The 26,714-nt window shown below is 42.1% G+C and overlaps 2 long non-coding RNA genes across 2 annotated transcripts; one reads left to right on the top strand and one right to left on the bottom strand.

The window, feature by feature from the left end:
• Positions 1-6,292: 6,292 nt before the first annotated feature.
• LOC115399992 (uncharacterized) lies at positions 6,293-8,060 on the bottom strand. The gene is made up of 3 exons (XR_003932758.1): positions 7,983-8,060; positions 6,916-6,993; positions 6,293-6,659 (listed from the first exon to the last, which is right to left on the bottom strand). It is a non-coding gene; the product is annotated as an uncharacterized LOC115399992 (long non-coding RNA).
• Positions 8,061-11,213: 3,153 nt separating this feature from the next.
• Positions 11,214-12,207, top strand: LOC115399989 (uncharacterized). Its single transcript, XR_003932755.1, has 3 exons — positions 11,214-11,620; positions 11,717-11,781; positions 12,074-12,207. It is a non-coding gene; the product is annotated as an uncharacterized LOC115399989 (long non-coding RNA).
• Positions 12,208-26,714: the final 14,507 nt, after the last annotated feature.

The raw sequence follows: 26,714 nt of genomic DNA on the forward strand, positions 1-26,714 counted from the left end.
CAGAGTGGTTCAGGATACCTTCCATGGCGGTTGAAGACCATTCAAAGGAAAACTGCAGAGGAAAGAAGTGTGTCAGCCACCAAATCTCCCAAAAGTAAGTATACTTATCAGTAACATATGATATTGATGGAATTTGTAGGCAGGAGTCAATATGTGTTTCTTCTTCAGCTGGAGGGCCAGGCCCTGGTCGATCAGACTCTTCACCACTGACACAGTGTCATCCAGATGAGGATGGAGAAGCAGCTATAGCTGTTTTGAGACACACTGCCGATGAAGACACTATCCGTGAGAAGATGAAAGTTACCTCCATTTATCGTCATTCAACGGTGAATGATAAGAAAGCACAAGATGTCTTCTTAGTTTTCACACGGTTCATGGATACACCAGGACTGGTAAGATAACTTGCAGAATCACTGAAAGATTCCACGCGGCATGCATTGTCACTCACCACTTTTTTCTATGTACTGCATTTTTGCATTACAGATAGAACAGGATTTTCGACTCCTGTTTGGTGAGGCCACTGCGAACAAATTCTTGGAGAGGTGGCCTACCAATCTCAAAGCAAAAGTTCTAAAGGAAAGCCGTGGACTGGTACCGACCACAGAGCTCCTGGAGTTGATGTGCAGCGCTGAGTCGGCTGCTGAAGTTCAGAATGTTAGGACTGTGAATGATTTAATTTACTGTTGTTAGTTATATAGGTAATTGTGCCAATTGAATTATTTATGACATAATGTTAATCTGTTGGTCTGCAGGCTGGGACAGTGACATGTCGGCTATCTTGCTGCTGCTACATCTATTGCCACCATCAGCGCAAGGACGAAAGAGACCAGGAAAGATGTCTGCATGTCAAGCTGTCGATAATCTTATCAGATTCCTTAAGGTATGTTAAAAAGTTGTTCAAAATATACTTTCCATCACCTCCATTTTATGCACAGTGAGATAATCTGATCTGTTGTCAGAGGGTGGTCACTAAACACTGCTGTTGAGTGTGTCGTCGTAGGCTGGAACCAGTGTACAGCAGCATCTGGACAACATCACATCAAGCCGTCAGCCCTACCTTCTTGCTCAGGAACCCACAAGAAGCTGCATTCACGCCTTCTTCATTGTGATTGACAAGGTTGCCCTTCCGTGTAAGGCGACAGATTCAGTGGGAGCTCTTGATGAACTCTTCGAGACTCACTTTGTCTTTGGTACATCGTACAGTTCTTCCCTGACCCACTTTTTCACTTTTATGCAAACAACCATTTACAACATTGATGTTGGACAAACAAAGGAAACTCCTAAAGTGGCAGAGTTGTGAGCAAGAATGCTGCATTAGTTATAAAATTAATAAGGTGCTTTCTTTGCAAAATGGTCTCTGTACTGGCAGGACTCTTTATGTTAAATGTGGCCAAGTGGGATGCTCACATTCTCTTGGTAGCTCTTCTGGTTTTAGAAAGCACCTTAACAAATGCCACTTAACGGTTTCATCTGATTTTGCAGAAGTGACTTTTCACTTCACCAAAGTGTTATTTACACAAGTAGTGCTACTAATGTTGAAGTGATGTCTGAAAACTTAGATGCTGACTCAGACTTTTCTTCAGGAGATGTTGTAAATAGTTGTGCAGCTGTAACTTTAGATCTAAAGGCAGCAGCTCTAGGCCAAAGTGTTGTGAATTCTGGAGTGAATTCCATGGAAGAGATTGTAAAAGGGATGTTAAAATGAGGTTTTTCTGGAATTTCCATGGCGATGCAAGTGCCCAGTAGTGTTCAAGTTATGAAAGTGAACTGGGCAAAACACAATGGGTTTGTTTACCGCTCACATTGGGTTATCTTTGGCAGAGTACAATCCAAAATGCCCCAGTTTTACCAGATTGCATCTGCTCTGCTTAAACATGAGAAGCTATCGCTGGTCACTTAGCCTGTATGCACAGAAATATTTCAGGAACATTTCCATGCCTTTGAAGTGACCATAATAAAGCAGGATTTTGTTGTCTTTCATTTCTCATTGAAACACATTAATAAAGGCTGTTACTACAACCTAGTATGTTTGCATGTATTTTGTTTTTGATTATTTAGATGACAGCAATTTAGTAATATAGCATCAAATGATAAGCATAAAACATATAAATAAATAACACTGCAGGGAAAAAAAATAGGAAAATATTTACTGTTTTATTTTAAAACTAAATTTGGAGTAAAAGTAGATCTAAAAAGTTTATTCAGTTATCAACATTGTTAAAAAAAAGGCAGTGTTAAATATTTTTACACATTCCATTGTTCACTTTAACACTAAATTGAGTAGAATTGACTCTTAAAATTTGACAGTTGCCATAGAGTAAACTTGACTGTAAATTTGAGTGGGACCAAATGTTATCTGTAACAGAGTTGAATTCAACTCCATCAGCGTTAAAATAACACTCAGTTTTACTGCGTACGCTTTCTCCAAAACAGTTATTTTTTTGGTCTGTATACCTTTCAGCAGGTGTGGTGGAGTATCACAATAGGTAAATTTCTGAAAAGGCATAAAATCACAGGTGTTTTGCATGTGTTTTTACTGATAAGGCATTAAAACTCGTGTGACATTAATTTTGAAATATGGCAGTGTTAATTCTTGACTATATGCTACCAAAGCTCAGACGCCAGTTGCCATGACAACAGGGTGACAGCGGGTATTCGTGGTTTCGAGACCGTCAGTGTTTTTTTTTTTTTTTTTTGCTTTTGCGGTGGAGAAAGGTTTAAAAAATGCTAAACTGTGTCCTTTCATATCTCTAACTGTAGCAGCTGGGTGGATGAGGTGTCCCAGCACATCACACTATATATTTTAATTTACGAGAGACTCAACAATCTTCAATGATTAGATTACTCGAAAAAATAATTGATAGATCCCTTAGTAATCGATAGCAGTACACTTGCTTTGTAAAATGTTTAAGTCTTAGTAAAACGTGGAATGCAAAATCATTGCATATGTAATCTGTCGCTCTAAAACGTTCAAGTGATTAAACAAGTGAAGTGAAATAGTAAAAATCAAAAAACCACTAAAGTCTATGCAATTTAGTACAAATAATGCAAGATTTACGTATCATATTTGTTTCAGTTATATGCATAATTATGTTTTTGTTTTCTTGCATTTCTCTGGTTTACCAGCTGTGTAAATGCAACGTTGTCAATAAACAAAGTGTAAAGAAAAGGACATCTGGTGTAATCCATTTACATACATGAGGTCAACTTGGATAGCTGACAGAAAGATTTTGATACTTTAAGTGAATTTGAAGAAATGTTGGGCTAACAGAGAGCACATCATTTTCAAGTGCAGGGTAGGACAGCAACCTATTTTGTCAAAACAAGTGTGTTTGAGAAACTTTTTAAATAAAATGTACTTAGAGGATTTACCATGTGATTATATAATAAACTAGAATTTGGCCCTCAGAGAGCGCAGACCTCTGCCACAGGTGAAATCAGTCACCAAGCCGCACCGCATGCCCCCTGTCGGCGGGCCTGCCCAACTATGCCAAAGACTCCCTATCTGTCAATGATAAAGAATACTTTAAAAAATTCCTAGATTCAGACAGTGATCCGGATCATTACCAAAATTTAATGGATTGTAAATTAGCCCAAGACCCACCTTTCCACAAAGTTTCATTGCAATCCGTCCATAACTTTTTCTGGAATCTTGCTAACAAACCAACCAACAAACTGACGAGATTCCATAACCTCCTGGCGGAGTTAATTACCTGAAAATACCAGTAATCTTACATGTCTTTGTGAGAAAGTCTTTTTTGTGAATAGCTTCATTTTTTCATAAAAACCATAGATTGTATATAAATGGATAGACCTTTCGTGACGTCACCCATAGAGTTTCCAACCACCGTTCATAAGACTCCAGCGAGTCCAGCAGGACTTCTCCACATTGAATATTTCAAACCGGATGAAAATGTGATTGGTCCCGTCTGTCACGTGACCGCATCACATGGACAGAGGAGGTGCTGTGATAGGGCGATTTATGCAAAATTTTAACTCGTAATATAAAATCAACAGATGATTTATGTGAAAACCAGAGTCTGGTGAAGCCAACACAGTTATAGAAACTAGTGATAGAGACCAAACTATGTCCTGAAACTGGGTGCTTTATAAGTTTATTTGCACTATGAAAATCGGCATTTTTGAATGGGTTCCAATGAGACCTGGGCTCTTTTTGAAACCAACATCATCGCCCCCTGCTGGAATCTCTCCGGAATTACAGCTTTTTTTGCACTTAATCATTATCTTCAAGTTTTATGAGAGGAGGTTGGCGCCTGATGAAAACAGATATTTAGCTGTGGTCATTTGTTGTAGCGCCCTTTCTAAGTTATTATTATACATATACTTGCCATTTCCTCATAAGATTTTTCACAACCTACTTTTTGTCATGAATCATTCATGCTTTAATATTGCACTTTTTACTCATTATACTAGAGTAACCCCTTACTTGAATACTAGGTCACACCTTTTGACTTTTATTCTAATGTAAGGTATCTGTTTTTGACAACATTTGATAACATTTTGACACTTTTACCCACCTCTCTCTTTTACTTGTCAAAAACAAGTCTGGCACTTTACCAAATATTTATTTATATTCAGAGTCCGGACAGTTGCAAAACCTGTCTCTGAGGAAAATGCTACATTTAGACTAGGACTGTTGAATAGTACTTTGTTCCAAATTACGAAGTTCGAGACATCTTCTGCGTGCTCCATGGGGGTTTATTTATCCCAGCATAAAAATGCACATTGAAAGACATTTTCTAAGGACAATACATGGGAGACAGGACACGGGACAATGTCTGGACCAAAAAACAGCAAGGCTCTTCTGTTACCCCACTTTATAGTAAGGGGGAATATTTCTGGAGAACCTTACCCATGCCCAATGTCGTGGTAGCCAAACCAAATCAAGTCATGCTGTGTTTGCCTGGGTCTCTAACAACAAAGATGTTGGAAGATTCTGAACATGATTTCAAATTTATTGTTGTTAGGAAAACCCCTTGACATGCAACATGTCATTTGCAAGGGGGACCTTAACAAAAAAAAAAAGGAAAAAACAGAAAAAGCACATACAAAACACAGGAGAAACAATACAAAAATGACAAACAAGACACAGGAGAATCTTGCTCACACAAACAAACCCACACACTCAGTTATTATCACAGTGCACTTTTACATTCAATTATTACAAACATGAGTGTGAATCATATTATGTCACAAATTAATACAATCACAGACAATATTAGTGAATAGTTAAATGGTTAGTCACAGGCACAGGCAATCAGTCTTAAGGTGAGTATACAATGAAGACCTAAAGAGTCCATAAGAAGTTATTGACCTTAGATTGACAGGCAGATAATTCCAGACATTTGGGCCTTATATGAGACAGACTTTCTACCAGTCTCCTTTTCAGTCGAGGGTACATTAAAGGACAGATACTGAGAACTGCAAAGAGAATATGTTATTGTTTAAGGAATGAGAAAACATTTTAAATTTGGAGGTGCATTAAAAAAAATACATTTGAAGATAAATTGTAACCAGTGACACTGTTGTCTTTCATCAGGAAGTAACCACTTCAGCTGTTCATATAATAAACAGTAATGTGTTCTATGAGGGCACCTTAGTAATAAATCGACAGAGTATTAAACAGTAATTTGAGTGGTTTCAAATAGTTATCAAATGTATTTTGACAAAGTATATCTGCATAGTCAATTATAGATAAAATAAATTGTGTTATAATCTTTTTTCTTGTTTGTTGTGTAAAACAGTTTTAAGATATATAAAGAGGCATAAGACATCACAATATATGCTTAATTATATAATCAATATGTGGTTTAAAATTGATTTCTGGATCAAGCCAGACGCAAATATATTTAACTGCCATTACTTTTGTCATGAAAGAGCCATCATTAAAAGTTATATTTAAATTAGCAGATCGAAGAAGTTGATTAAATAGCTTATAGTTAGATTTTTCCATATCAAAGTCATATCAGCCCTTTTGAGGATATACCAGCTTAGCCCGACCTTGGATAGCATTATGTAATGAGTGCTTGTTAGTTTAACTGAATCAGAAGAGTTTTCTTTTCAGAAGGTAAAAAGAGATTTCTGCTTTAAGTGACTGGCAAATACTTAAAACTGCATGTACATCAATACCAACAGAATTACGCAAATATAAGATTACCTCTATTATGATATTGTAAATGTATATTTTCCTCCACAGGACCAGGGTGTATACTACTGAAATAGGACAAAACTTGCATACTTTAAACGAGCTAACATAAACGAACGTAGCTGAACAAAGAGCAAAATTGCAGGTAATCCTTACTTGCAAGTTTGAAAAACACTGCAGCATAATTACGAGCTCATTATCAAATGATCACGACAAAGTCAAGAGTTGTCAATCAGGATGTGAACTTTTCTAAATAGAATGCAGTAAGTCGTTCAGATGTCTGTGATTCAAAAGATGGGAGACAATCTTTTTGTGGGAGAACCTGCTGAGAAGACAATGGAGTGTTGTTTGCCTCCCTGAGGTACCAGACATTTCCATGGTCTGTGTTTGTACGGGAGAGTGTGGCATCGCGAACAGATTCTTCAATCACCTCTGGTCTTTTGTCAACATCCTCCCCAGGTGTCTTTGTACTTTTGAGAAGCATAAAACAAACCTTTAAAAACACATGACACAAAATATGAATATCACTAATTCTGTAATGCAATGTATAACGCAAAAGATTTGGTGTGTGACAAATGACTGACATGTCTGTCTCAAGTTGTTCAAACAAGTGGCTACACTGAATACATCCACCAGCTCATGGCTTATGGCCTATCATTAGACAAATGCACTTACATTTGAACATTGAAGTCTAATAGAAGTTGAAATTAATCTAGGATAGGAGATCTCAACTACTGCAGCAGACTTACATTTCTTAGGACTGTCCAAGGTGGCCAATGGCTGTGCAGCAGATGAATAGACATTCTTCATAATGCTACCGGATTGCTCTAAATGCACAAAAAACAAAATACATTACAATACAGAACAATACCCTAAATACAAATACAATTACCCTACTAATCAAAATGTAAATAAAATTGCAATCTTCACTGTTCGTTTCAAATGATACATGGAGCTCAGCTTGTTGAGCTGAGGTTTATGTTCAGATTCAATCTTGTCTATGTCCATGAAACAGCAATAAAAATGCTACATTGTTTTTAATCCTACTTTTGTAAACAAACTACTCATACCCACAACACCCACGGATCCTGCAAGGAGTGTGACAATTCATGTTGAAAGTCACAAATTTTTTTTATTTTAAAAACACAATTAGAAAAAAACAATATGGAAGAGTATTGAAATGTACTTTTCAATTAACCTTTACTATATAATTCAGTATGACTGTAGGACATATTGGTTTAGTTACTTGTCAGTGGGGGGTGGGGTAACTGCCCGGTAGGCTTGTAAACAAGTGCAACAATGCAGACTAGTATTTGAGCATTAAACTGTATTAATCAGCACTAAAGGCACCAGGAAGAAGTTAATTTGCTATGTTTATATAAGTGACACAAAGCCCTGTTAGTGCAAAGTTTACATTTGTTTTTCTTCCTTTTATAATCTTAAGCTTAAGAAATAAACCATAGCTTCTCTAGACATCCCGATGAACTTTGGAATGTCTACGACTGCAACTAGAAGGCCCAATGGTCCAAAACAAACATACATTTACTCATGTAAGTCAATGACTACTTTAGCTTCCTCTTCGGAATTAAACAGTACACAATAACATGAATGCCTCGTATAAAGCCTTGGTGAGTAGTGATATGCTTAAGCTTTATTAATGCAACGTGTGTGTTAAAAACTAAAGTGAGAAAGCAAAAGGTAATTGCTAACTAGCCTTCAAACCAACTTTCCCCATTGCTAAAAAAAAATTATTTTTCAAAGTTACAGAGGTAAGGCAGAGTTCGTTAATTTGATAGTAGGGGTGAAAGCAACTCACCATCAGACAGATGTGTCCAGAACGGTCCAACACTTTCTGATAGCTTCGGATAGCTACATCGATAGTGCATTGCTCATGTCTTGCCTGAGAAGATCCCATTGGCTGCAGAGCGATACCTTTTACTGGCTGGCCAAACTTCAGGGGAGGAGAATATTAGCATATTATGGAGCGCGTGGCGGCTCCAGGCGTGCAAAAGCGCCTGGCGGCGCTCGGCGTTCTAGACGCCGGAAGGGGTTTCAAAATAAAAGCGCCTGGCGGCGCTCGGCGTTTCAAAATAAAAGCGCCTGGCGGCGCTCGGCGTTAAAAGCGCCGTTCTGAACGGCGTTTTCTACCAGGCGGTGTATGGCACAAACGGCCACCCATACAGCAGCTAGGGGAGCAGCCGCTCCTTCAGCAGCGTTTCATGGACTTTTGGGACATTATTTGAGCAGATATCAGATATCATAAATAAAAGCGCCTGGCGGCGCTCGGCGTTTCAAAATAAAAGCGCCTGGCGGCGCTCGGCGTTAAAAGCGCCGTTCTGAACGGCGTTTTCTACCAGGCGGTGTATGGCACAAACGGCCACCCATACAGCAGCTAGGGGAGCAGCCGCTCCTTCAGCAGCGTTTCATGGACTTTTGGGACATTATTTGAGCAGATATCAGCAGATAAAAACACTCTGCTCAGCGCTGAGGACTGCTGCTGCGGAGCTAAAGACCAAGTTCCTCGTGAGACTTTGTGCGCATGTCACAGGACGCTGTATAATCCGCTTCACCCAGGGTCCTTGTAAACGAGGATTCATCGTGGATCGCTTTGTATGCCGTACATGTATACACTCCGTTTAATACGATTGTTTAAAATCGGATTGAAAAAAACACCCATGTAAACTGGGCCACTGATGTTTATTCAGCACCCCGGAAAACGCTGCTGGTTCAGTAAACATGGCGAAGGAACATGCGAAGCCCGGCAGCTGCTCTGTTGTCGGCTGCACTAGCCAGCACCGCAGTCTGTTTTTGCCGCCTTTGTCTGAGGGTTTGAGGGTCCAGTGGATTCACTTCATTTTCGAGGAAGACGCACCCGCAAGAACGCCTAAAAAGTTGTATATGTGCGCTCACCACTTCACTCCGGACTGCTTTCACAACGAGGGCCAGTTTACATCAGGATTCGCCAAGAAGCTGAAGCTAAAGCCTGGATCGGTTCCAGCTGTCCGTGACCAAGCTACAAACGTGGAAGCTGTAAGTTTTACCATGTTATGTTGCTTTATACTATATCGTCCTTCCGAGTGTTTTAGCCTGTTGGAAAGTGGTTTTAGCATGGCAGCTAACGTAAGTTACTGTTGCTAACATGGAGTCCTCTCCTCATATTACTTTAACACACAACGGTAAATAATATCAGGGGACGTTGAAGAGAAGACGTATCAGGGTTTCCACCAGAGAGAGAGAAAAAAACTCTCCGACAGTCGAACACGGCAGTGTTAGCAGCATTAGCCGTTAGCAGCGTTAGCAATGACACCACACGCCCCCCCCCCATCAAACTTCTTTCCTTGCAGTAAACACTGCCGTATGAACATATATTTCATGTAAAACGAGCATTATGTACGTAAGGGATAATGTATGGACGGTGATAATGTACACCTCCTCAGGCATTAGCCTTTACTTAGCACCAAGATGCTAACGATAGTTTTTGTTCCGTGGTAGTAGTAGTAGTTGAATTACAGGGAATAAGTGAAAGGGGGGATATAGTGGTAGAGATGCACAGCTCCACTACTCCCTGAAGTTCTGACAGAACCTTTATTTCCAGTCTTTCGTGACAGGATGAACTGGTCAGACACACCTGGATGAATCAGTTCATCCTATCATGAAAGACAGTAAACAAAGGTGCTGTCAGAACTGCAGCAAGTAATGGAGCTGTGCACATGTCATTTTTGCAGTATTTGTTGCTGTTGTAACTATGTATTTGAGAGGATGCAGGTGTAACCTCTGTTTCCTGTATGCAGGCCAGCACATCAACTGCAACTACAGATGTTCCTGCATCGAGGGATGCTGCATGCCAGACTGACCCAGTGGAGACCCGTTCTGGAGGCACACAGCTGTCCTGGAGGACTCTACAGTCTCATGTCAGAAGTAAAGGTCTGTAGTCAAGTGTAGTTCATTTATTGTTGATGAAGTAAGTAATCATTTACCTTTTATAATACTATTCACCTACGAGGGGGGACCCCAAAGTTTCCGGACTGATTGTATTAATAAAAAAATCCAATGAATTTCCGACTTTGGCCGCTAGATGTCGCTACAGGATAGCCTCATGCATAACTGTGCCAGGTTTGGTCTTCCCAGTGAAGCGGTCAGCTGACAGTCACTGTTTATGTTGACAGAGTTACACCCCGCTCTTCGATTTTTCAAGATGGCGAATATCCACTGATATGCGCTCTGTCAAAACATTTTGTTTTTTATTGGGAAAAACAGCAGCAGAAACACTCACCATGTTGCAGACATTCTTTAAGAAGGATTCTTAGGGTGTCTGAGTGGTTTGGGCCCTTTAAGAGTGATCAGATTACATCGGGAAGACCAGGCACGCAGAGGACAACAATCCACTTCCAGAACAGAGGAAAACGTCACAAAAACTGAAGAAGACGTCCTGGTAGATCCATGCAGGACTTTTGATGGCATTGCAGATCTGATGGGAGTATTGTAGAGATCCAGACTGATCATCCTCAGGCGGTTATTAGAAGCAGGGAGACGAAGGCACCCAGAAATGGCCGCATCGTAGCAGACCACAGGACGCCCCGTTACGCACAGAAATAGCACAAAATGTTGTGCGTAAAGCATATTTTTTGACTAAAACCGTGACCAGCCAGCCTCCCCACCGCCATATTCCCCTGATCTGGTCCCGGGCGACGGCTTTTTGTTGTCAAAGATGAAACTGGAGCGGCAGCAGAAAGGTAAGACAGGCATACAGGCGGGGGAGGGAAAATCGAAGTTCTATCTTATCGGCACAGTTACGCGCGGTCATGGCGACTCTTCTGAACAGTGAAAATCTCCAGTGCAGCGTTGTATTCAAGCCAAAGGAGAGTATTTTGGAGGTGACAGTTTCAAACAATTGCGAAGATTAAAAAATAAAAAGTTATAACCACAGTCCGGGAACTTTTGGGTCCACTCTCGTATAATGTAATGTATTACTGTCTTTATGTGTCATGGAAAGACTTCCTTTAGTAAAAATTTTATTTTTTCACAGGTGTCCAGGCTATTGTGTCCTGCTAGGATGTTGGTGTTGGGACATCCACTAGAGATCCTTTTTATTTATCATCAACACCAGTAAAGAAACCTTCAAAGAGATCTCGTCTCAACCTGGACGAGGAGCAGGAGCGGGATTCAGATCCATTACAGGACACCTCTTCAGTGGCATCTTCAAAAGGGCAGGACTCCACCTATGACCATTCAAACTCTTTGACATTTCCTTTGACTCTGTCAATATGGTTCTAACTATGACAATATGACACATTTCGCCGGCATGCCAGATCCTTCATTGAGCCTGCAGTCATTCGCCACTGGAAGACACTGCAGGATGTGATGCTGCAGCGGCTCAGTCAGGAGGACAAAGTAATCGTTGGTGGCGACATGAGGGCAGACTCTCCAGGTTTTTATATTTCATTGAAATTAAAGGTAAAATAAACTGGTTACATAGAAATTGTGTGAGTGTCTAGCAAAAAGTGTCTGTCAGCGTTAACGTCTTTGATTTTCTCTTTCCTGTACTTCCAGACTCTACCTGGCTGCCATGTATTATAATGAAAACGTCAACCGACCACAAGCCAAAACAAACAAAGGTGTGCCCCTCTTCAAGGTCCACTTTCCAAAGGCCATGAAGGGAGAATGCAGAGCAAAACAACTAAAGACAGAGCCAACATTCCATAAGTGTCATATTCTTTTATTAATTTTTTCAACCGAGACATCTGTTTTGGAAAGAACCTTCAACACACCAAAAACAACCTTGTGAAAACAGTAAATCAGATAAAGTGCCAAACACCAGGACGTATTTAGGAAAAAACTCTGTCATTGTAAAATTAAAAAAACAAAACAAAAACAACAGTTTCTTTGTGCATGTCTTTTCTGAAACAGGGTATGTTGCTGAGATGATGGACCTCATTTTTGAAGAAATCTTCAAGGATCCGGCTCCATACACAGAGGCAGTCCTGGCCATCCCCATTCCAGAGGACCTCACTGCACAGTTCAGCGGCCTGACACAGAGGAGGTCATTGCCAGTCATAGGCTGGCCCCATGTTATGGGTTATATGTAAAGTGTGTGATGTCAATAAATGCTTGTCTACAGAAGTGACTCTGTGATTACATGAATGATGTACAGATCAACGGATTTTGGAAGAAATATGCAGTTTTAAAAGAAGCAAAATCAATTCACATTCATCACGTTTTGTTACAATTGTAAGATTATGCTCACTGAACCAAAGTAAGACTACATTTTTGAATTAGATACAAGCATAGCATACTGGTGTATTCCTGTCAGCCGTAAAGGACCATACTCAGCACCATATATTTGGCAGGCATTCTGCAGAGAGTACACATTGAGGCAAACAGGCTCCAACCCAGGATGGTCCACCATACAGGACGGCTGCTCCTCCACCTCCCGCAGCCATCTGGTGACCTACAGGGAATTACAGAAGGTAAGTGTATGTACTGTATTTTATACTGTAAATGTAACATGTAGCCTAATCAAGACAAATGAAAATTGTTGAAAAACGCTGCTAAAATTTGGAAAAAAGTTGAAAAAGGTTGAAAACACTGCAAAAAGTTGAAAACAGTTGAATAAGGTTGAAAATGTTGAAAACGCTGCAAAAAGTTGAAAAAGTTTGAAAACGTTGCAAAAAGTTGAAAAAACTTTAAGAAAGTTGAAGAAACAGCAGAGTCAGTGTCAGAGTAATGCTACGTTCACACCGAACGCGTCGCGGGCGTCGTCGACGCTTGGGACGCCTCGAAGCTGACGCTTGTGACCAGGGCCGGCTCTAGGCATAGGCGAACTAGGCGGCCGCCTAGGGCGCCACGTCCCGAGGGGGGCGCCGCGGTCGTTCAAGGGGCGCCACGACGCTCTGTGTTCCGTGTGCCCCGCTGTGCAGCGGTCCGACGCACTGCGCTCCTCTTCCTCGGCGCTGCCCGGCACTGATCGGTATTGTTCGGCATCGCTCCTCGGCGCACCCCCGCTCGTCTCGGGCTCGCCTAGGGCGCCTCTGAAGCCCGGGCCGGCCCTGCTTGTGACGCTTTAAACACGACGCTTGACACCGGGTGGTCACAAAGCTCGCGACGCTCGCGACGCTCTTGATGCACGTCAGTTAATTGGCGCGCTGGAGGCTGATTTCTGTTTCCAGCTATGGCGGATCGCATCAGGAGAGCGGCTTGGCTTTATTTGTTAAATAAAGCTAGACCGCGTCGTCGTCGGAAAAGTCGCTATTGGCTGCTCTGCTCCTCTCTGCTCTGATTGCAGCGGGGAGTGCTGCTGAGACTGACCGCTTGTGAGCGCTTTGGGACGGGGGAGGGGCTCACGCAGCACCCGCTGCTCATTGACGACAGCAACGAGACGTCCTGTCACGTCTCCAGAGCACCAGAGAAGGTCGCTAGATTTGTCGCTAGTTGCTTTTGACAAAAAAACGTCGCCAAGAGGCTTTGGAAAGTCGCCAGATTTAGCGAGAAAGTCGTCAAGTTAGCAACACTGGCCGGCCCGCATCGGTGCTCGGATCACTCGTAGTGACGTAGCACCGGAGGGATCGTCTCTCATTGGTTGACGCTCAGCGGCAGCGCGTCGAAAGTTCAGTTTTCCCAACTCTCAAAAAGCGACGCTCATGACGCTCCTGATGCACCGCCCCGCCGCCCGCCGCTCCACGACGCTCGTCCACCATAGACTTTGCATAGAAAAGCGCCGCTCACGACGCTTGCGACGCGTCCGGTGTGAATGCACCATAACAGAGGATCAATAGAGCTCCAGTCTTAATGGAAAAATCCAGACTAATCAAGCAGCAGCAGCACAACAGGTGTGTCTGTTGCTATGGAGACCAGCTGCACAGCAGCCATGACAGTGAACCAGCAGTTCTTATGGAGTGCTTGGAGTGGTTGAGAAAATGTCATTCCTCGAGAACCCAGAGGTGACATTGAAAAAGATTTTTTCACAATCAGATTCAGAAGTCTTTCATGAATTTAATGGTGCAGGAATCATGTCTGTAGGATCATCCATTCAGCCACGGCGATGGTGCGAACATGAGTGAAGTTTTGGATTTGAGCGAGAAAACCTCTCTCCAAAATGCAATGGAGCGGATGGGAGAAAATCCTGCGCTCTCCTCACAGAAATGCAGCTGGAGAGAGAACCGTTTGAGATAGAGACAAAGTGACTCAATTAAACGGGTTACAAGAAAAATGGCTACGTTTAGAGAGGTAATTGTGTAGATTGAGCTAGAAATGTGGCCAGGGGGACGAGAAAAGAATTTTTTTTTGGTTTAAATCCAGAGCCTCCTGCACTCTAAATTCCTTTCTCCCACTCTACTTTTCCAATACACACCCATTGTAAACTCCAAAAACGGCTGAAATGCTCTCCATACTTGAAGGCTCACAGTTTAAATTTGGTAAAAGATCTGGACATGATATAAGATACCTGAATAGAGGACAAAAATGCCTACATTTTGCAAGTAAAATGACTTGTCTACGTCAAAGTATGACAAAGTTGTAAGGGGTCAAAGTTGAAGGAGTTCAAAGGTCCGTTGAAGGGTTTTCCCATCCACTTCAATGTTAAAAATAATTTTAAAAAGTTGAAATATTTCAAAAAGTTGAACAAAGTTTACAAAGTTTAAAAAGGTTGAACAAAGGGTTTAAAAAGTTGAATATTTCTTCTTATTATTCTGACTTCTTCCGCTGTTTTTTAACGCTTAACTACTCCTCCAAATTTGGTCCGATTTGAACCATTCATATATCAAATTGTGCAGCTTTTTAAAGACGTGGGTGCTATGTTCTAACTTTTTTATATCTTTTGAACTTTTTGAAATATTTCAACTTTTGTGCAACTTTTTGCCCCATGTTAACGGATGGAGGTTTTTTCAAACTTTGGAACCTTATAACTTCTTCAAATCTTAACCGATTTTAAACATTCAACTTTTAAAATATTCAACTTTTTAAACCCTTTCTTCAACCTTTTTCAACTTTTTCAACTGTGTCTGTCTGTCTGTCTGTCTGTCTCTCTCTCTCTCTCTATCTATCTATCTATCTATCTATCTATCTATCTATCTATCTGTCTGTCTGTCTGTCTGTCTGTCTGTCTGTCTGTCTGTCTATCTATCTCTCTATCTCTCTATCTTTCTATCTCTCATGTAGTCAGTATGAATTCAAAAGGAATCATGTGTGGAACTCACCTTTCGGAGGGTGAGTCTGCGGAGGGGGACCGCTCCTCCAACCTTTTTGCACAGCATGGGTGCCAGGATCTGAAGAAAGAGAGGAGGATTGTCAGAAGTCTCTGTTTTGTGTCCTATGTGGGGGCTGAAGCTGCCACATGAGGAAATACTTACGTCCTCAACCTCCCCCTCCACCGTCACAAATCCAGTGTGCTCCTGACACTCAGACAGTGCGGTTTCAGGGGACGGAGGATGCAGAAGGGCTTTGGCTTCCTCCAAAACCGCACTGCCCGGTGTCAGGGGCACAGTTGAGAAGAATTTGGTCCCCTCACCTATGTGGATGTTGCGTGGGGGAGCCCCCACGCTGAGGGTGTACCCCCTCATAATGTAGGTCTCCCCCTCCTTTATTTTTCCCGCATATTTTTGGAACAAGGTGATTTTTGCTGCTGAATCACCATCTGTTATTGCGGCAATTTTATTTTCTTTTTGAAGCCTTGGGAGAATGCCTTCTTTTGTCGCTTCCCAATTGAGCGTCACCACCCTCCCTACTTTTTCCATTGACATCCTGCAATGATAAAACGAAGACAGATTAGTGGACGCTCTAATATTAGATTTACTGTTGTCCAATTTACTCCTCACTCTGAAATTATCATTAAACAAAACTTAATTTCGAACACTGCAGAACCACCGACCGTTTTCTGAATTGTCATTTCATATCATATCTTCACACACATCCCTTTTCCCACAACTGCTGCCGTAAGCCACAAAAAAGTCATTCATAAATTTTCAAACAGAGTTTTAACAGCTCCACGAGAGCAGTATTTATTTGGAAACAGCAAAACATCACGAAGAACAGCTAAGAAGCCAGTTAATTTGACTTATTTTAATGTAAAAAGACAGGAAAAAAAAACTTACCTTGCGCTCTGAATTGTCAGCGAAAAATGGCGCCGAGGGTCCTGTGTTGCTATGGCAACTCGCTTCCCAAATCCTCACGAGCTAGGGCTTGGCACTTTTCCCGCGAATATGATCGTAAGAGAAGGGGGGGGGTGACGTCACAGGACTCAACATGCTAGAGTTTTCATTGATGGGTTTAGTTTAGTTTAGTTCTTAAGCTAGCATTAGCAGTCTCATACTTTCACACACACTCCTAAAACCATTAAACGGAGAATTCAGAACCACAGACAGCGCTAGCGTGCGCGTGTGTGTACGAGAGAGAGACAGAGAGACAGCGCTGCTTCGGGTGTCTGCTCCCAGTGAGACACCCGCTCCGTCCCGGACTCACCGGGAGCAGAGACATTTTTATTACAACTTTTATTACAGCAGAGCGCTGCGTCCTGGCTCACCGGGAGCAGAGACACCCGCAGCGGCAGTCCGGACAGAGCGCTCCGCTGCAGGTGTCTCTGTCCATATCTATCTATCTATCTATCTATCTATCTATCTATCTATCTATCTATCTATCTATCTATCTATCTATCTATCTATCTATCTGTCTATCTGTCTGTCTGTCTGTCTTGAGAGAGAGAGATGCAGATGTTAAATGCAGTCTGGCGAGAGGTTGCTAAACTTGTTCAGAGTTGAAACTTTTTAACACTAGAACAGTCAGCATTCTTACACCCAAAGCCGCAACAGTCAGCCAGACTGTCATATATGGAGCACACCAACAGGTTGTTTTTCTGTAATCTAATGTATTAGAAATTACGATAAGTAAACAAAATATTAATTGAAGAGGATCAGCAAACCTTTTAATGTCTCATCATGTCTGCTTTATTAATGGCTCAAACCAGGTTTTAAAATTCATTTAAGTGCACATTTGCGCAGCGTCACCTCTCACTCATACTCCGTGCACTCCTTTCACAGATAAACGCGCGCACACACAAACCAACACACACAAAATAGTTGTATTTTTACCCGTCAATAATAATCAAGAACACATTAAAATTAGTAAAATAAGTCTCCCCGGGTGGACAGGACGGACACCTTCCCAGACGGTCCGTCAACCCTGCTCATTTCATTGTGGGACTGCACGCTCCACAGGACAAAGGTTCGTTCTAAAATTAATTTTTGAAAACGAGAAATACATGGTTTGCTGTACTTTGATGGAGGATATAATATTTTTTCACCTGAATCTGTAATTGGAACCTGTTTAACTTCTTCTGGCTTTCTCAATTTTTAGACTTTTAAAATATTCTAAAGGGAGTTTTAGGTTTTTTCAGCTTTTTGCATTTTGTCAGCTTTATACGATTTATTGAGCTTCGAATTATAATTTGAACTTTGGAGCTTTTTTGAACTTAATGTTGTCTTCAACTTTTTATATATTTTTTCACTTTTTCGCTCTTTTCAGCTTTTTCATCAACATTTAAGCCATGTTTTTGGCGTTTAACAAAAGCATTTCCAGTTTCCTAACTTTCTAGAGTTTGTCTTTTATTTACTTGTTGCAATTTACTTGTTGCAGCGACACCCGCAGCGGAGCGCTCTGTCCCGGCTGCCGCTGCGGAGCCGACAGAAAGAAAGCCATGTCCAGATTCCTCCAGAGTGTGATCCGGGTCTCTCAGGTCTGCAGAGATGTTTACAGCCCAGTGATTCCACTGAAAGCAGCTCATAACATTAATATATCCCATCTGGGTTCCTATGTCCAGGAGCACCTGTCCACAGAGGACCGGGGCTCAGCCTCCACCGCGGACCGTGTCTGATGCTCAGAGCAGCGAGCGCTGCGTAGGGAGGGACGCCATGACTCCTCCAACAGAAACTACGAGAAAAGTGATTGCGCTCCCTTTAAGCTACAAGTGATGAATGAAACACCTGTTAACTTTACACAAAGAACCCAGACAGTGGAAAAACAGCCGGCATCCATGTGTAGAAATATCAAATTAACACTCAGACTTCTCCAAGCACGACGCCGCTCTCTCTCTCTCTCTCTCTCTCTCTCTCTCTCTCTCTCTCTCTCTCTCTCTCTCTCTCTCTCTCTCTCATACGCGCGCGCACACACACGGTCGCGCGCTGTCCGTGGTGCTGAACTCCTCTGTTTCATGATGCGCAGTATTGAATACATTCATCCAGAAAAACTTAGTATCTGTAGATGCAAGCTGGATATGTTTTCTTTTCTTTTTTTTTTTTTTTTTTTTTTGTATTTTCAATGACTCATCTTCTGTGTCTTCGTGGTGTTTTTTTTTGGACCAGAAAAAAAAAACAACTTTATTTTGTTGAATAAAGCTCTGAAGATAGAGTTCTCGGTCGAAGGTCTGTTTTCCGGAGCGTCCCTGAATGCACCGCGCTCCGTCAACGGTTCACTCCGCTGCAGCCGCTGTGAGGTAAGTTAGCAGGTTCTCCAAAAAACTCCGTCAAAACTCGGTTTAACCTCCATAAAACACTGTGTGGCTCGATTCCACTGACTTTAGAGAGCCTCTCTTGTCTCTGGAGAGGAGTTGGGTCGAATGAATGAGAGTTACGTTGTCTCTAAAAGTGTGTTTGATGACGCTAGTGACAGCTAACGCTCTAGCTAACAGGCGCTGCTAGCAGAAGCTAAGTGAGCCCACCTTTGTGGTGTTAATGTTTCAGGTGTGTTAAAGTGTTCATTGCCGTCTCTAAAGCTTTGCTTAATTGTGAGCTTTTCTCACCAAATGCTGTTGTTGGTATGAGCTGTGAACACTAAAGTGTAAAAAAGCATATAGCATGACTCAGCAGTTTTCTTCATTAGTTTCCTGCTTACTCGAGGTTTAATTCATGTTTCTCTTCTCACAGAGAAGTGCCTGCTTCTGTTGTTGGATTTGGTGAGTGTCAAACTTCACACACGACTGTTTAATAGTGCTAAAGTCCCCCCCCCCCCCCCCCCCAAATAGAAGCCTATTTTCAGTCTCTACTCTGTGTGGCTCAGTGGAGTCCAGCCTGCTTCAACACACCTGCTGCAGTAACAGGCTGTTAGTGGCTCTGCTGGGAGCTGCTGAGGACACAGTCATTAGACTCAGGTGTGTTGAAGCAGAGACTGAGCTGGAACCTGCTGGATAGAGGCTCTGCAGGAACAGGGCCAGAGAATACTGGTGTGGACCAGGAAGACAAACTGTTTCTCTCTGGGATCAAGAAAGAATTGTGAAACAATTGTCTTCTATTAAACACTTTTCATCCGCTTTCTGTACTGCAAGAAAAAAAAAAGCCCAAATATAAGATACAAATGCTAAATATTTAAATGCAATTACTTAAAACAAATCAATTTAATAATAATTTAATAAGTTAATAATAATAATAATAATAATATTTGGAAATTTGTCAATTATTCAAGAGTAGAAATACTTTTTATTAAATACAGCCTATTTTCCGAATATTATTTTGTTAAAAAAAAAAACTCCCACATAAACGGTATCTCTATTTTTCATTTTTAATCAATGTTTTTGATATTTGTGAGCAGTAATCTGTCTCTATTTTTATTGTTAATGAAGCGTCTTTCCAGGTTTTAGTGATGTTTGCCCCATAGGAAAGTTTCTCTTCAAACAGTATAGGAAGGTTTTTCATGAATGCCTGGTTCATAAAGCTACTCTGTGAGCCTTTAATTAGTCTGAATGTTTCTACAATGTGTCCAGGAACGTTTCTGATATGAAACTGTAAATGAAATATATAATTTTTGTGTGAAAAACAGAAACCACAATCAGAAATAGAAGATGAAATCATTCCAGAACCTCCTCAGTATTTTAATCCTGCTGTCAACAGTGAACATGTGTGATAATGAGTTGTGAGGAAAGTTGTCTGGTTTCTCTTTTATGTTGTCGGTCATGTTAGAAGTCAGTCGTATTTTCGATGAATTCCTTTTTGTGTGAATCTTATTTCAAGCAACTTGTCTTGTTACTGAAACTTGGAACACATTTTGTGAAAGACAGTGAGGTGAAACAAGTAAGAGTTTTTCACTGTTTTAAGATCCCCAGCCTAACAGACTAGAGAGTTATGTTCAGTCTTTCTTTACTTAATAAAGCACCTTTATTATAATAACAGCAACAGCATCTCAAGAGAATAAAAACATTACAAAAGCAATCCATCCCTCCCATCCACAACATTTACATATATATACAGCATACAAACGTGCACACACACGCACACTCACAGACACCGGCCGAGGGGCAGCAGGCAGACTGAAAAAAAAAAAAAACAAAACAAACCCCAACATGCAGCCAGCAGGCCAAGTACGGACTGGCGCATTAGGAAACCTTCCAGCATTATTTAATCATCTGAACAAACACCACATCCTCTGGCTCCAGCTCTTAATACTGCTCTCTTGACCACACACAGACATGCTGTACAGCAGCAACTGGTTCACTGGAACTGAGAACTCACTGGCTGACGTGTTGTAGGTATCACTTGCTGTCATGAGCCAGTATTTAACGAGTATAGCAAAATAGGACAGTATTGGAGCGAGTACATCCCCAGAGAAGACTCTACTGAAACGTACATGTCCTCGGCTGAAGGTTAAATTATCCCTAATGTGTAATAATCACATTTTAAATTTGGAGCGGGTCAAAGAATTATCTGTGAGACCATGAATTCTGGGGTGTTTTCACAGTTTTGCCTTCAGTGACAGATTGTTCTGATCATTTTGTCTGCTGGTTCTGCTGTTTCCTTAAACAGTCGACTCATTTTATTGTTTCTGTCCTGCAGGTACCCGGATCAACTCCACTCATCTTCATTGAAGATCTCTTCTCTTCTACATTTCTGTCTTGCTGTCCATCTCCCCCTGTCCCTCTAATCTATCCCACTCTGTCTAAAAAACAATCTCTGTCTTTCCTGTCCTTCTCCTGCTCTGTCTGAACACTCTATCTGTCCTGTCATTCTCCTCCTCTGTCTGGACCCCTGTCTAGCTGTCCATCTCCTCTGTCCCTCTCCTCTGTCCCACTCTGCCTGGTTTTTTTGTTTTATTTTTGTCACTTTTGTCTTGGCATATTAATTTTTTCTGTCAAGCTGTGCTGGCAGCAACTCAATTTATTGGGGAAACATACCGCCGTCATCTCAATTTATTGGGGCCCTTCTGAACTTGGGACTCGACCCGAATTTTGAGTGTCCCCCCAACAAAAAACCCTTCTATTTCAAAAACAAACAAAAAAAAACAAAAAAACTCATATCAAACTACTTGTGTTGACATAATATATTCTGTGTTGATCTACACTTGTCTGCCTTCTTTATATTTTCCAGTTTTGTTGTCACAATGCCTCGCACCAACAAGAGATCTCAAGCTCAGAAACGTCGCTTCCAGCAGCAGACTGAATCCCACGATCCAACTCCTCAGTCAGCAGAAGGTTCTTCTAATCTCTGTGAGAACATGGCAGCTGTCTCACTGGTTCCTGATGAAGTCAAAGATGTGAGCAGTGAGGTGACGATGACCCCATGTGATGAAGGTAATGTGATAATAACAGAACTGCCTTCTGAGATTCGACTGTGTGCTTCCCGCAGCCAGAGCTCTTCCAGGTATGGTGACAATGGAAACAAACAGTGTACATGTAACTCTCTAACTTTTCTGGCTTTCCTCCATGAGAACGAGATGATCTCCAAAGCAGACCTGGACCTGGTTCTGGATAAAGGGAATGTTTTGTATCAACAGGTTATTAACACCCCGGACATCCACACTGATGGTTCTGGACATTTGGCCTCTGATCAACTCCCTCACCTCGTTCCTTCTCGTAGCTCGACTCTGACAGCTGATCTCTCCATACTTCCTTACAATGGCAGCTTTGGAAGCCCACCAGCTGGATATATTGAGACCTACCTTTCCCTGTCTTCCAGGCTGAACTGTTTGACTGATGATGTGCAGTATGCTCTGTTGATCATGGTAAGCTTGTGTATTGCAGTGTTCAGGACTCCCAGTGGCAGATATGGCTTCTTTGATCCTCACTCCAGAAAAGATGATGGTTCAAAGAAAGAGGCTGGAACAGCTGTGATGGTGACGTTCAAACATCTCCAGGACATGGTGAATCGACTCCTCCGCTGCTACAGAGAGCATGGCGCCTCATCCACGACTGATTATGAGCTGAAACCTGTGACGTTTGTCAACATCAGACCTGTAAGTCCACAACCTGCTGCTTCACACTCTGCACAGACACCTGTTGTTGTTGAATCAAACTCACACAGTCTGAACACAACGACCACTGAGGTTTGTTTGGAAAGCAGTTCAAGCCAAGTGTCAGTGTCCCTGAATCAACAAGTTGATGTCCCTTCAGTCCAACCAGATACTGAAAGTCCAGCTGTGGTGAAAGAAACCTCTGATAAACTGTCAAAACTCAGCAAACATAAAAGAAGAAAGATTCACAGAAGGTTGGCTTCAGGAAAGAATTCCCTCAGAACAGATGATCGGAATCGTAAACACAGAGAGAAGTATGCTTCAAACCCAACATACAGAGAAAGTAAAAAGTGTTATTCCAGAAGAACTTATGCAACTGAAACACTAAAAGAGAGAAAGAGAAAACTAGCTAAAAAGTCCTACAGAAACAATCCTGCTGTCAGAGAAAAACACAGAGATTTAATGAGAAATTTATACAGAAACAGTGATGTTATCCGACAGAAGAAAAGACAGTACATCAGAGACCAGTACATAAATAACCCTGTATTCCAGCAGAAACAAAAACAATATATTCGAGACCAGTACAGAAATGATCCTTTATTCCAGAAGAAACAAAAACAATACATTAGAGACCAGTACAGAAATAATCCTTTATTCCAGAAGAAACAAAAACAATACATTAGAGACCAGTACAGAAATAATCCTTTATTCCAGAAGAAACAAAAACAATACATTAGAGACCAGTACAGAAATGATCCTTTAATCCAGCAGAAGAAAAAACAATACATGAGAGACCTCTATAGAAATGATCCTTCAATCCAGCAGAAGAAAAAACAATACATCACGTCACAATATAGAAACTCTGAGGTCTTCAGACAACGGCAAAAATTTTGTGTGACACAACGTTATTTCCAGGACCAAGCATTCAGAGTTAAACACAGGCTGCTAATGAGAAAGATCATGCATGAGAGGTATCAAAACAATCTGGCATTTAGAACAATGCATAACATGAGATGTGCCTTAAATATAAGACATAAATACCGTCACATTCGGCGACAACCACAGGAACAAGACAACAGTTTAGTTGGACAGGCCATATCCATTTTCAAGTCTCAGATCAAGGCTGGACCAACATCCGTATGTACTGTGTGTCATAAAGCTTCATTTCCTAATCAAGTTAAAGTTTGTACCAGAACAAAGTATTTGAAAAATCCCAACTTGGTGGCAGCTTGTCTCACTGGAAAGTTTGTTCATCACTGTAATGAGAGCTGCAGAAGTGAAGAACAGTGCAAAGTTCCTGATGAAAGGAAGAAAGAGTGGATCTGTCATACCTGCCATGATCACCTGAGACGTGGAGCCATGCCCTCCCTGGCTATACACAATAACTTAGAGCTTGTTGACATCCCATCAGAGCTGTCAGACTTGAACATATTAGAGAGACATCTGATCAGCAAGTGCATCCCTTTTGCTAAGATCATTCCTCTTCCTAAAGGCAGACAGAGTGCAATCCGTGGAAATGTGGTGTGTGTCCCATCTGAGATCCAGGAAACAGTTGAAGCTTTGCCCAGAGTGAGAAGTGAATCCCAGGTCATGAGAGTGAAACTGAAGAGACGCCTGTGTTACCGAGGACATCAGCTCTTCCAGACTGTCACCTGGTCTAAACTGATGCAGGCCCTGCATAAACTCAAACAGATTCACCCACAGTATTCTGAAATCACTATCAGAGATGCAGCTGAGCTGTGTGACCCCACCCTGCCTGATGATGATGATGATGATGATGATGATGAAAGGATGGAGGAGGAGTTTGATGAAGCAGACTTGATGGAGATTGACAGGTTTGAGAAAGATGCTCTGTGTGAAAATGAGGCTGAGGATGGATTAGATGCTCTGTCGTGTGATGGTGAAGAACCAGAGAACAGACCTGAAGAACAGCAGGAAGGTGACATGCCCAATGGTGGCTTTGCTCTGGAATCTTGTCTTCAGCCTCCTAATGTAGCAGAGGAAATCATGTCTTTCAGTGAAGGAATCTACTGTGTTGCTCCAGCTGAGAGAAACAGTCCAGTCGGCTTTTTTAAGACCCCTAAACTTGAGGCCATGGCTTTCCCTGTTCAGTTTCCTACAGGTCAAAACACCCTGGATGAGAGCAGACGTGTCAGACTATCACCCAGCAGTTACTTCAAATCCAGACTTTTCTCCATTGATGACAGATTTGCCAGAGACTCTAATTATTTGTTCTTTGCACAGTTTGTGATTGAGGTTCACCTGGCTACTAACAGCATGACCATCCAGTTGAGAAAAGGTAAACCCATGACCAGAGACGGACGAAAAATAACCTCAGGTATGCTGCAAGACAGACGTGAAGTCGAGAAACTTGTGAGAAACCGCGAGGCTTTTCGCTTCATGAGAGCATTACGTGGTACTCCGGCCTACTGGCACCAGAAAACCAGTGAACTGTTTGCCATGATAAGACAGCTGGGCACTCCCACCTTCTTTTGCACGTTTTCAGCTGCTGAGATGCGATGGCCTGAAGTGATTGAAGCAATCAAGAGACAACAAGGTGAGGATGTGAATTTTGAAGAGCTTGACTGGTCAGAAAAATGTGACATCCTGAGAAGTAATGCTGTGACAGCAATGCGCATGTTTGATAAGCGAGTGGAGGCCTTATTCAGAGATTTGCTGCTCTCGCCTGCTCAGCCACTGGGTAAAGTTGTGGACTTCTTTCATCGAGTGGAGTTTCAGCACAGAGGAAGTCCTCACATTCACTGCCTGCTCTGGGTTGAAGGTGCCCCTGTGTTTGAAAAGGATGATGATCAGACTGTGTGTGATTTTGTGTCCAGATACATCACAGCTCAGCTGCCTGACCCTCACACTCAACCCGATCTGTACAAGAAAGTCAGTGAAGTCCAGAAACACAGTCGTACACACACCAAGACGTGTTTCAAAAGTGTTGGCTCTGGGTGCCGTTTCGGGTTTCCCAAACCTCCCTGCAGAAACGTAATGATCACGAGACCTGATGGTGGAAAATATACTGCAACTGCAAAGACTAAGCTGAGACCTCTGAACAGACTCCTGAATGAACCTGAAGCAGCTTCCATGAGTTTGGATCAGCTTCTGGCTCAGTGTGATTTGACCGTGGCTGAATATGAGTTTTACCTGAATGAACTGAACAAATCCAGTGCTGTCCTGCTGAAGCGAGATCCAAAGGATTGCTGGATCAATGCCAACAATCCACACCTGCTCACAGCCTGGGATGCTAACATTGACGTGTCCTACATCCTGAATGCCTATGGCGGTATTCATTATCTGACCAAGTACATCTCCAAGAAGGAAGCTGGACTCTCAGAGTACCTGAAAACAGTGATCAATAACTCCAACAGCAGCAACGTGAATGACAGTGAGGAGATGAAAGCAGTCATGCAGGCCTACTCAAAGAAACGAGAAATCAGCGCACAAGAATGTGTTGCCAGAGCATGTGGACTGAAGATGAAGAAGTGTTCCCGAGCTGTGGTTTTCATACCAACAGATGAGAACCCTCTGAGAATGAGTCGCCCTCTGTCTTTCCTTGAGAACACCACTGATGAATGTACAAACATCTGGATGACATCTTTGGCTGATAAGTATAAGAACAGACCAGAAACACCAGAGTTTGAGGAAATGTGCATGGCTGATTTTGCTGCCACCTGCAGGTTTGTGCGTGACAACAAAGGAACAGATGTGTTTCCACTGCTGAATGACATGGGCTTTGTACAGAGGAGAAAGAATGATAAGCCAGCTGTGATCAGATATTACCGCTGCTCAGAGGAAAGAGATTCTGAGAACTTCCATGGCAGATTACTGAAGCTGTACCTTCCACACAGATCAGATGAGGAACTGAAGAGACCAGGCTTTCCAACCTACCAGAGCTTTTACAGAGCCGGCTGGGTTCAGCTGCCAGGCTGGAACCACGGCCGGTCGGTGGAAGTGATCGTCAAACAGAACAGAGAAAAATATGAGAAAAACAGTGAAGAGATTGAGAAAGCTGTTGAAGAGTTTCAAGAGAATCAAGGTGTGATGGATGAGTGGTGTAACCTTGCTCCTCAGTCTGAAGTTGTGAGACTGGACTATGATGATGATGCAGAACAACCACATCCTGATGATCACGAGCAGGAAAATGTCCCCGAGTACAGCCGTCAAGCTGATGCAGTCAGTGAAGCCAGAGTGACCAGAGAGCCTCCTGTGATCGATCCAGCTGTGTTAAGACACATGTATCAGAGTCTCAACCTAAAGCAGGCTGGTTTCTTCTACACTGTGAGAGAGTGGTGCATTCGCAGAGTCTGTGGCCTTCGTCCAGAGCAGTTCTTCTATTACA

This window comes from Salarias fasciatus, chromosome 14 (genome assembly GCF_902148845.1).
Source record: "Salarias fasciatus chromosome 14, fSalaFa1.1, whole genome shotgun sequence".
Classification (NCBI taxonomy): Eukaryota; Metazoa; Chordata; class Actinopteri; order Blenniiformes; family Blenniidae; genus Salarias; species Salarias fasciatus.